This window comes from Corvus cornix, chromosome 1 (genome assembly GCF_000738735.6).
Source record: "Corvus cornix cornix isolate S_Up_H32 chromosome 1, ASM73873v5, whole genome shotgun sequence".
Taxonomy (NCBI): Eukaryota; Metazoa; Chordata; class Aves; order Passeriformes; family Corvidae; genus Corvus; species Corvus cornix.
Window position 1 is genome coordinate 48,593,095 of NC_046332.1, and position 12,563 is coordinate 48,605,657.

The following is a 12,563-nucleotide window of genomic DNA, read 5'->3' on the forward strand; positions in this document are numbered from 1 at the left end:
GGGCTTTTTTTTCCAAATTACCATCTATTTGGCTGCTGGCTGAAACACCAAACCCACTGCCAGTTGGAGAATCCCCCCGGTTTGCAATGAGAACACAAGAAATTCAAGTACCTGTTTAAATGTTCACAATCATTTTATTAATCTACCGCTAGTAAGTCTTATTGAATGTACATTGCATACAGTTTCCATACAGATTATGACTAGAAACCAACTTGTGCTTCAAAGTCATTAATAAGTTACAAAAATAATTGGATGTCTTGAAAAAAATTAACGCTACTTACAGAAACCATTCATCTGAAATTAAATCCTGATCCAGTGTTACAATGCCAAGATTTAAGGACACATTTAAGAAAAAATAAAATAAAATAAGATTGGCAGAAAATTCCAAAGCCGATTTTTTTTAACTATAAAATTTTCCAAGTTGTGAAAACCTGACTGAGGCTTCCTTTTTATTTCCTCTGAATGACTTGAGATTTAATAACTAACATTTTGATGCAAAACAACAACTCTGGCTCAGCAAAATATTGAATTTATATAATAAACACATACAAAAATTCTGAAAAAGCACACAGCAAAAGGGAATTGTGTCACTAAGATCATAACCTACATCAACAGCTACTCCAGAGATAACAAATGGTGCTAGAATTACTTTCCAGACAATTTCCCTCCACTCATCTCGTAAGTATGTGTGCTCCTACACGTGCCTTTTAATTTCAACATACTTCATATGTCAAATGACCAACACAAAGGTCTGACAGGACACAGCATATATGCTAATTTAAAAGAAATGCCATCGTAACAAACCCAAGTAAGTATAATTTAAGAAAACTTACCTGGACTTGAAAAAACACCTCTGAGTTGCATCGGTGCTAATTCCCAAATGAAGACTCTTCCTTGCAAATAAGTGAGCTTTCTTCAGATCATTATTCTGTGGCACAGGCTCCTCCAAATGGCAGAATGAACGTATTGCCATTATTGAAAATTTACAGGTCATCTGAAGAAATTGAACTGGAAGCAAGAAATACAGCAACTTTATTTTGTGTAAAGTTACTGAAAATATTTTACTTAGCTTTCAAGAACTTGTTACTTATCAATAACATTTAAAACACATAAAGGATATATATATATATATGCAGTGACTGATAAAGTATAAATGAATTCATTAAACCAGATGGACAGTTCATCTGAGCAGAAGATAAGAACTTCCATTTAGTGCTACTGCAGAGCACCATTTCAGTACATTTTAGGGCTGTTTCTTATATAGTATATATTTCCTCTCTGCAAAGAAACTTTCATCTGGGTATCTTTAACGATACAGGTATTTTTGCAGAACATTAGCTTGTAATATAGAATTATCTTCAAGTAGTTCAAGTTACTCCTTCCAGCATGAATTATTTTGTAGCTACAAACACCAAATGTCATCTACCACCATCATGCTAATACAGACAGCTTTAGAAGACTGCCCTCAAGTTTCTCACAACTTTCTCTGATTTTACGGAATGTATGCAGTATTTTACTTGGGATGCTTATTTGAGGGCAAGATGAGTCACAGATTCTAAAGGCATAATCTGATGAGCATCTATTCTGGTAAAATGCCAGTTCAAAGAGAGAGGACCCTCCTGCTGCTTGTTCTTGTCCTTGGGTCATGATCCCATCTCCTGGTAGAGCCACCCACTAGACCAGACCGAGGAACTAGCTTGGGTTAGAAATTGCTGCTTGCTACAGACTCCTCTTGAAGTCAGGATCAGTTTTATGATTCAAGTCACTGCATGATGGCACAATTCACTGTGCTAGTACAACAGGAGGGAACGTGAGGGAACAAGACCACACAGCTAATTGCAGCTACAAATGTCAGCACTTAAGAAACTGCTGTTGTCACCTGAGTGTAAATTACAAGGTAAATCACAGCTTTGCCACTGAAAGCAGTAAAGCATACTACTGGACTGCTTTAACTCTCAGTTCCACCACTGCATCACTGGTCATAATCCCCACAATGGCATCAAAAATGACAACTTGAAGAGCCTCACCAAAATTGCCCGGGGCACAATTTCCTGCTAAAGGCCATATACTGCAAGTTTCAGGTGGGATGAACTACACAGGGTGTGTGAGTGTATCAATATGTGGGTCCATCCCTCTCCTGTCTACTAACAACAGAAACAACTTAGTCATTGTTTAGACTGCTAAACACAGAAGAGATAAATGCAGTTTAACATGTCTGCTTAGGCTAGGCCTGGCCTTTTCTAACTTTCAAATCCACTACCTGCTTTCAAACTTTACCAAAAAGGAGAACTGAAAAGTCATTTGCAGTTTAATAAGAATTCAGAGATTTCAGAAATCCAAGTACTGAGCAGGTAGACATAGAAGACCAACCCACAAACCAACCAAACTGAAGTACGGACTGCAGCCTATGCCTTTGTTATTAGGGAACAAACAAATAAGCAAGAGACACATTACAAGTACCCCAGCTGCAGCTGGTATTTTTCATTACCTCTAAGATACAACTGCATAGAAAGCTCACAGAACTACTTGACTATCCATGCAGAATTCAAATCTACTTAAGTGGCATTAAAATATGAGTCCTTGGTCTGCAAATTCCAGCTCTGCTCCTTGTGTTCAGTTTAAAAGTACGGAATGTACAACACTTGACAGCTTCCGGTCTTCTGGCACAGCATCTCATCCTAACGAGATGCATTCTTCTTAGCAGATCAGCCACTTCATCCTTTAGAACCACTAAATGAATGAATAGCATTGAGTCCTTGTGACTTAGGAGTCTTTAGCACTTTATTCTAGCATTCAGTCTTTTGCTTCTCTAATCCCATAATCACATAACATCCAATCAACATTATTTGAAAAGAATAAAATGCCCACAACATCCTTGTGGTGAAGAGTAGCATAAAGAAATAACTCCACTCCTTCCCAGCACCTCTTACTCCTTCTAATTGCTTTCCATACTCCCGAAAAACCCAAGAGACCTGCCAGGGCCTTAACACATTACTTGTGATGTTACCATCCTCCTTATATTTTTAAATAAAAGCATACAACCAAATGTTTCCCTGAAATGCACTCCTACCAATAAGATATGACAACAACTATAGCCTGTTACTGAGATTAATTCAAATATTGGGAGGGTTAAAATGTTACATAAAAACATTTCTAATTGCATGCATGTTAAAATGATTGGTCTTTTACAGGCAGTCATTTGGAGATTTCCTCTCTTATCACCAGCTTCTCACTTATAAGTAAGTAATTAACAATACTAAATGAGAACAGTTATAGAAGTATCAATGGGTACAAATTTTATCCAAACACAGAAAGAAAATTCATATGATTCCCCTGCATGAGGAGGACCACACTAATGTTTACTAAACTCAACCAGCTGTGTTTCAACATTTACATATTTTCAGAACCCACATAGTATATTCTAACAGTGGGGGCTTTGTTGGGGTGGCAGTGGGTCTGGGATTTTTTTAAAATACAAGAATGCCCTCTCACATTCTGAGTCCTTGCTTTGCAAAGTTTTTAGGACCTCAAGCCTTTCTTAGGCTGCTAACCTGCACCGATGCCTTTGCTACCGTAGTCTCAGTAGTAGAGGTTCCTGAATTAGGCAGAGTAAGCTTAAATCCATTCACACACCTCAATTGCACATAAAGCATCAAATTTTCAGGCACTCTGTTCTGGACTAATTCTAGAATAAGGCAACTGTACGCCAGGAAGGAATTCCTATACAAGGAATTCAATCTGACATAAAACTGTATACAAGGAATTTGAAGCAACACACAAAAAAAGGCATGGGTGTATTTCTCTTACTATTTTAAATCTTAAACTTGGGTCAAATTTGCAACTCCATGCTACAACGTGATCCAATTAGGTAAAATAACGGCAGTAACTTACTAGAGTTTAGCTTATCCAACTAATGGATTTTTTTATAAATGAAGTGTCTATTTGCATAATACAAGTGTGATAATCAAAAAATCATTCCAGTTGGAACAGACCTCAGAGATCATCTAGTTCAATCTCTGCTCAAAGCAGCATTAATATGTGAATACTCATTAATGGTACAAGTTGTACTCTTAACCTTGCAGACCACTAATCGCATGTAATCCTTAATCAAATGCACTCAACTGCCTTTGATAGGATTACTTATCTGCAGAAGGGTTTGTGGGACAAGTTACTTGCCACACATTATTCCTAAGCATGGAACATTAGAGTACTTCCCAGCTGTACTGGCAACCAGTACCACACTTGCATTTCACTTTAAATGTCTTTTAATCAGGTACTGTTATGAGAGCAGTTTTCCAAGGGGACCTGCTGTAAAGGGGTAAATTTTGATAGATGACAAAGGGACAGAGTGAAGTAGGGGGTGATGAACCCCTAAGCGAGGCAGAAGCACAGGGCTGGGTCCTGGTTTCAGGTGTTTCACAGGCTGATGAATATAGGATGGAGGTCCTGCTCTGAGAGATACCTGTAATACCTGTAAACCTAAAAAATACTTATAAAGAGAAATTAACACCACTGGCAGCAACAAGTTTGGAAACCTCTCCTTTACTACTGCCATTTTGTTTTGTTCCTCCAGTTTGCTCTGATAAGGATGTCCATTGTGGATTTAAGTTTACACCTTTATTTCACGCATGAGATATGGTACAGCATTGCTAATTACAAAAAAAATTATTTAAAAACCCTCACTAAAACAATCCACAAGTAATAATAAAAAAAGTTTGAAATGTTTTATAAAACCATGATTACCCAATGGCACAAGCTGGATTACAAAATAAATTTGCCTTATATTAGTTCAGTAATGTCCTCTGTTCTGAAGCATGAAATACAGTAACAGTTTATCTACGCTGTGTGGCAATACATGAACTCTGCCACACAAACTAAATAAAGAAAAGCTCATCTTCAAAACAATTATTTTATTTGAACTTTTAATACCTGCTATTTTAAGTAGATTCAAATATTAATACTGTGGACACTACTGTAAACAATATAGACACTGTTCAAGTGGTAACAACAGCAACAAGAAATAAATAGCAGCAGGATATGTAGAAAAAGAGAAATTTACTTTAGCAGCCTTGTTAACCTTGGTCTTAGGACTATCCAAAAGTCATTTATTTTAAAACACTGGATTCTGGGGTATTTTTAAATACACTGAAAACCTTTAAAATTCTACAGTTCCAGACACTATTTACATGCCTTCCTCAAGCATTCTTTAATAGCCACTGCTGTTTGCTAGGTTGCATAGAGGGCCTGTCCCTATTTGACCTCATTCACTTAAACTACAGGATACTCCAACAATTTTCTCTTAAATATCCACAAAAAGAGTTGAATTTGCCACCAGTGTTTAAGTGGCAGAAGTTAGGTCACAGGATGGTGCACATGCATCAATCACACAATCATGAAAGAGGGATATGGCTGAAAGATGCACGTAGGAAGCATAAAGAGACAGCAATCAAGCCAGCAATCCTAAAGCCAAAAATGAGAGGTCAGTCAGATTCTCAAACTGACAGAGCATCTTCACCAGCAAATTTCTACCTTAGATATCTTTATTTTATACTTGTGTTAAGAAATTTCAATATTTTTTCTGATTAATAAAGGTGAGTAATTGATTCTACTAAATATTTAAGTTCCCTTTTAACAATAAACTGTTGCTCTGGTGTTTTAGAAAAAAAAATTTTGCTAAAGAATAGTTGTTTGTGACAAAACTAACTGTATTTCCATGTTTGCAACTTTTTATAGGAGTGTACTGCTTGGCAATCTAGTTGAGAAAGGAAGTTCAACACCTGACTACGAAGCAACAAGTCCTGGCACCATCTGAGGGAAGAGCGAACAAATTGCAAGGAGATGCTCTGTGGTACGTTGCCAACACAGGTATGCCCACACCTTGCTAGGTGCTGCTGCCATGTAAAAAGCAGATAATTGGTTTTGAGTTTTGGCCAAGGTGCAAAACTACTTTACTGAAAACCTTAACTAGAAAACAAGCAGCCAAAAAAACCAAAAAAACAAAAAAAGAGAAAGAGAAAAAGAGTCGTGTCAATAATACCGTATTGTGTACAGAGAATGACATCAGCACACCTCAAAACTTCTGCATTAGCACACCACAGGTTATATAAAAATTACCTGTGTGGCTAGTTAATAACATTTCAGATCTAAGGAAAAAGCACTATCAGGCTGAAAAGGACAATTATAGCCATTCCCTTCTGTTCTAAAGGCAAAGGTAGAAATGACGCTTTACATAGAACAAGTACTGAACACTACCATAGCTTTGGAACATATTATCACTACTTTTAAAGTATAAAGGAAGGTTGAGGGATTGACAGGGAAGAGAACATACAATTAGATGCACTTAACAGGCCAATGGGTTGCACCACTTGAGAATGAGAGGGGGGCTAAGTTTACATTAGCAAACCAGAACTCAGCAATATTTTGTCTCAGCTAGAAGTTGAACTATTGGTATTTTAGGCTTGAGGGGAAAAAGGTAATTTTTTTTTTTCCACCACCACGATCCCACTCATCCACTCCCCACACCCCCTGCCAAGACAGGATCCAAGAATTACAGAAAAATGCTCTAAAAACAGTTTGGGGATTAAAAAAAATTACTTAGAAAAAGGTAGTGGTCTCTAGGCAGAAAATGTCTCCTTTCTGAGGGTGAAGAACCACATGCATTCTTACAGGAACCAGCATAGCAAAACTCAATCATTATGTGGTGTTTCAGCACCACCAGCAAATAAAAACTGTCATATAAAAATATCTGTGTCCTACACCTTAATGAAGATACGTTATTTTATTTCATTAGCACTACCTAAGGAATGACTTCATATACAAATACATTTTTCAGACACTAAAAAAAAAACCCCAAAACCACCAAGGGATAATTCAGAAAGAGGAAAGATTTTGCAAAGGCTTTAAGTTCACACAGAATTAGTCCTACCAACTTTAACAAACTATTTAGACTCATGCAACTCTGTGAGAAATCAGGGAAATATGCAATATGCTGGCAATTCCAGAAAGAGGAGACAGGACAGGCATTTTAAAATCTTCAGAATAAGCATCAGTCTTTCTTTGCATTTACACAGCACTTACCAGAAAGAGATGGCAGAAGCTGGAGCCTCTGTTCATGCATAGTGTAAAGCAGCTGTAACAATGCCAGCCTCCTTACATAGGATGTTTCACCAAATGGGATTGCAGAAAGCAAAAAACTCCAAGACTAAATAAGAGAAGAACCACAAGATAATGGTGATAAAATGTAGCTCAAGTGCTTCAAGTACCAGAGGGAAAAGTCTCTAATGGACAGGTAATGTTACATCAGTGTAAGTTTAAATAGATAAGTAAGAATGGATAATCTGTCACTTTTAAACTTCACAAAATGGATCATTGCTCTTTTTTCCTGTCTCGGTATGGACTGACATCTTACAAACTTAGTAGAATGAGTCTACTTGAAAAGACTCCTTCCTTTTGAAAGTACTGGAATATGTGAAGAAATATCTTGAAGCACATTATGGAGTGTGCTTAAAATTAAAAAGAACTGGCCAATTTCTTGGACACTGAGTGCGTTACTTAATACTCTTTGCTCTGCTAACATAGGAACCAGGTTTTGCAAGCAAGATATTTGGAATTTTTTTCCCAAGATTCACAAGGGTACAACTTTAACTAATATGTTTGATTACCACTTCTTTTTTCAAGAAAACAAAACAGACTTCAAAGTTACTTTGAAAACAAAACAAAACAATTGAGATTCTTTTTCTAAGTGTCATTATATCAATTATTTTTTACCCGTGTAGATACAATTTGGTATTAATTTCCCTTTTATTAAATACCCACAAAAGAGTGATAGCACCTTTTACACCATCCCAGTTTTCCTAAGGCCTGTAAAACACTATCTTCAGCGGCTATTGCTGAAAATCAAAATGAATGAAATCTTTCTGATAACACATCTTTGAATTCTGCCATAAGTCAATCAGTTAAACCTAAAACCACCTTAGAAATCCCAGACTTTCGCAGAGAGGAAGAGAAAACCAGTTTAAGAGCCAAACAAAAAGGACAGTCAAATATAACCTACCTTAACAGGGCAACACCAATTAATGTATGAAACCAGAAATCAACATATCACATCTGGGAAAATACTATTTGTTCACTTAATTTCAAAACACTCGGCTTGCTGTAATCCTTCTTACTTTGTAAATCTTTGAACCAATGCAACTGCAAACTTTCACATCAGTTTTTCAAGTCCTTAACATCAAGCTAGCCAATATTTTTGCCACTACAGAGACATGAATTTTGTTTGGCTGTTGTTATATTACCTCATGCTGAGTCCCATCCAAATCCTTCCATCAACATTAAGCTGTGTTTTCTATTTTTGCTGACTTTCACTAGAGTAGCAATGCAACACCACAACACCACACGAGCATAACCTAACTACTGGAAGAATCCTAAGGACACAAATGCACAACACAACCACCACAACCATATCAGACACCACCCATCTTTCCATGGGTTTCAGAAGCAACATTTCATCATTTATCTTTTCCCACTAGAAATATTCCTGAAAATAATTCATTTCTGAAAACACAAGGGATACAAAGTTAAGTCTTGGCTACTGTTCCCTACTAGAATGGGGTTCAAAGCCTACAGGCTGTAGGAAATGGAGGCAAAATATCTTTAAGAATAGAAAGAAAATTTTAAAAGTATTTTGGAGGCCAGTTGCAATTCCCAAATGGAAATCTTTGCAGTGATTTCTGAGAGCACTGCATCAGGTCTAAAGTGTTCAGCTTCTCTCTTTCTACAGAGCAAAGAACACACTCCTGTTAAGGATGCTAAAATAAGAGGCACTCATATAGGATCCAAGAAGAAAAAAAGAAGTCTACCTTTACCTGAGAGCAATATATAGATTTCTCCTCTTCTGTCAAGGCTACAGGCACCATAGTAGGGAAAAAATGCAGCATCTCTTTTTTTTTTTCCCCCCTGTACTTTTGAAAATGAGTCATAAAAATATAAGAGGTTTTTACTCCAGAAAAAAAAGGGTTTAAACAGGCAGCAGTTGACAAAAAAACCTGGCCTCATATTTCAGCTACTGATTTTACGATCTTAGAAAAGATCTCCCTCCCTTTGGTTAAAACACTGCAATACAATAGCCAAAGGATACTACATACACATATTAAAATCAGTACTGTTACGAATGTGTGGGCTTAAAAATAGTTGAGGAATGCAAGAAAGTTTACAATCACAGTCACCTTGACTACATACACAAAAAAATTATCTAAGTGAGACAATGGCTTTCCTGTGGTCTGTACAAGACCTCCGAAAAACAGAACACGATTAACATATTTAAGAATTAAAAAGAGAAAAAGAGGTACATATATAATTAGTTACTTTATTATTCATACATTCAAATTTAAACTTGCTAAGTGCCATTTTGGAAGTGTTCTGGAAAAAGAAGGAAAGTCAAGCAAAAGTAAAATCCAAGAAACAAAACCTTCAGAGCAAGTTTTCAGCTGGTACCTCCCACTCCATACTCAGTTTCTCAGGGAGCATCATGTAGCAAAAACATGGTTAGAACTAAGCAGCTAGCGGGTGTGTAATTTGAATGTGAAAATATTTTTAGAAGACACACATGAATAGCATATGCTCTCAGCCTGAATACAATTTTCTAAATATATGCCTTGAATATTGCTTCCCCAACATTCTTAAGTATGTTCCAGATAACGGTTTCTTGTACAGATTTGTTACTCTTTGAAAGCAACATATATATCAAGCCTTAAACAACACTCATTTCAAGAGCTCACCTTGGGGTTTGGAGGGACTCTGAGTCTTCACTGTGTCAGTGTAATCACAAAGCTGGCAAATTATGCTTGAACAGAGGGCAACAAGAGGATGATTTGCTGATTCAGGAAGTTAAATCAGACATGGATGTTCAATCACTTGCCTGAACCAAAGGAGCTTCAAAAATTGTATTGTAAAACCCTCCTAATTCTTTCTGTGCTTTGAAAAAAGTTTCAAAAGGTAGATAGAAATCAATAAAACAAGAAATAAGTAATGTGCTCATGCACTGTTACTTAAACCGAAACCAAATCTAGTCAAAGCTACACAACGTGCAAGAGAAAACTTCATTTGCGCAAACAGCAGCCTAACTAGATCCCAAAGTCATTACCAGTCCACATCTGGAACACTCAAATCAATTCCTAGGGACTGTGGAGTTGGCACCATGTAGTAATTATTACTATAGGACAAATGAAGTTCTATGGTATATAATGAGGCGAAAAACTTCAGCTTCGTTTCTTTGCCAAAACACAAATTCTATTCCTCAAGCATATGGAAAAACTCAGGTTCTGGATTCTGTCCTTGGCACAAGCTTTCCTTTAATCAACTTGAATGTCAGGGGAAAAAAAAAAAAGATACCAGTAAATCCTACTGTGGTACTTAACAGTATATAGAAAAATACCTGAAATCATAGAATACTTTGGGTTGGAAGGGACTTGTAAAGCTCATCTAGTCCAACCTCAGGTTGCTCAGAGCCCTGACCAAAATGACCTCGAAAGTTTCCATGGACAAGACATCTACCACCTCTCATTGTGAATGTGCAACCTGCCAGTGTTTCACCACCCGCATTGTGAAGTATTTCTTCCTAGACCTGCTGAAATATCTGTCCCCAAATATAAGTTAATTTACCAAAAAAGTTGGGGGCAGGAGGGAGGGAGAGAGGAGACAAAGCAGAGAATGGAGGCATTAGATAGCTTAAAATAATCTTAACTATATTGAGTCGTGAATTCTTACTTACCAGAGAACTGGGATCTAGTACTAGAGCTTTTTCAAAATCCCACCATGCTAACAAGCAGAAAAAACATCTACTTAATCCTTCCAGGGCACAAACACACACAAGCAAACACCTCTTACCACATTATCTCTTAGGCTGTATACACTTGAACAAAAAGTTTTTGGAAGGCCAAAACAAAACGGCAGACCCTAATTACCCCTGGGAAAAGTAAAAACTTACACTACAATGACAAGAAGCTAAAAATTTGTTATTGATATTAATAAACAGAACTTATATCAATTTTCATACATCCAAACACTGTATTTTAATCACGAGTAAGTATTACTAGGGCTAAAGCCACAATACTCTGGGAGTCCCAAGATGCCAGAAGAAAAATCACTGCATACATACAACTACTATAATGAAACTACTACACGATGTCATTTAGTAGATTGCATTATTTGACCAGTTTTAGAAGTTAAACAGAGCCACTGGAAAAGAGATTAAATACATATCAAATGCACTGCACGTATGCAGGAACACCCATCTCAATGACTGTAGAGCAACTGAGATCCTTCTCCTACTCATCATACCCAAAAGCGCTTTACACTCCTGATGAACGTACACAGAAAAAACCATTCTCCACAATGAAAGCACTAATGAAACAAACCCCAAGATCAATCTAAAAAAAATTACTCGTAACAAAATTCTTAGCAAATTTCATTGCAGTATTTCTCCAGTCAGGCAAAAAACTTCCTCCAATAGAACAAAATACCCTCAAACATTAATTCAACCTTCAAAACATTGCTGCACAAATTAAAGGAATAACTACAGCAAAAAATTAGATTACGGATGTTACAACGGTCCCGTTATAATAACAAATCATTTCACAATGCAAATCATACAGTGCTAAACGCTTTCTGAATACGCAACGAGGAGCAGAGTGTCAGGAAAGCAGCGGCAGGCAGTAAGAGAGAAGGTATTTTCTGTGCTATCACTAGAACAATCTCCTGACTCACTCCCTCCTGCAGCCCCGGGGAGCAGGCTGGCTGGGGCCGCACTGACAGCTTTCCTGACGCAAGAGAAGCGCAGCACTGACCTAAATGCCGTGGCTGCTGAGTTCCTTGCAGCTCAGCTCGAGGAAACGGGGCCAGCATGGATTCAAGCGCCAGCCACAAACACTCCAGCTACTGCAGCCCGAGGCTGCTGGTGCAGAGACGCTCGCCGAAACCCCCACAATCACCTCGACCTCTTGAGCCTGAAGCCTCCAAAAACGACTGGGAGGCGAGCTCTAGGCTGAGATTTAGAGCAGAGATTTTCAACAGGGAGCTGCGCATCCCTGCAGCGCTTCGGCGGCAGCAGCAAAACTGGCCACCCCAGGGTCTCGGGCAGAGAGCCACACGCGAGGCACCGAGCCTCAGACAAGGTTAAACCACACCCCGGGCGCGACTTTAGGCAGGTATTCAATGGCCCGCAGTTCAACCATCAACTCCCTGCCCCGGCCACCGAGGCGAGCGCTGCGGGGCCGCCGCCTCCCGCCCCTCAGCTGCGGCGGGTGGGCGGGGGAAGCAGGTGCGGGGCCCTCCCTGCTCGGGCGGCCCGGGGAGGCGCCGCAGGACCGGCCCCCGCGCCGTGCCCTCCCACCGCGCCGCGTGAGTGACGAAGCAGGGCAGAAGGGCGCGGAGGAGAGAAGGAGGGAGCGGGAAATACCTCGGGCGCTGTTGGCCCCGCTCGGCGCAGCCCAAGGCCCGCCCGGCCGTGGCTCCGCCTCCGCTGCCTGCCGGGAGCGGGGCGGGGCGCGTCCGCATGGCGGCGGGAG

General features: G+C 38.9%; 1 long non-coding RNA gene across 11 annotated transcripts in view; it reads right to left on the reverse strand.

The window, feature by feature from the left end:
• Positions 1-12,508, reverse strand: part of LOC104689903 — a 43,527-nt gene extending 31,019 nt beyond the window's left edge. For 2 of the 11 annotated variants that reach the window (XR_002045654.3, XR_005603714.1), the window contains exons 1-2: positions 7,078-12,420; positions 834-1,008 (exon numbers count right to left, since the gene is read on the reverse strand). This is a non-coding gene — a long non-coding RNA (uncharacterized LOC104689903). The other 9 variants (XR_005603719.1, XR_751879.4, XR_002045651.3 and 6 more) reach the window with 9 other exon arrangements.
• Between the last annotated feature and the right edge of the window lie 55 nt (positions 12,509-12,563).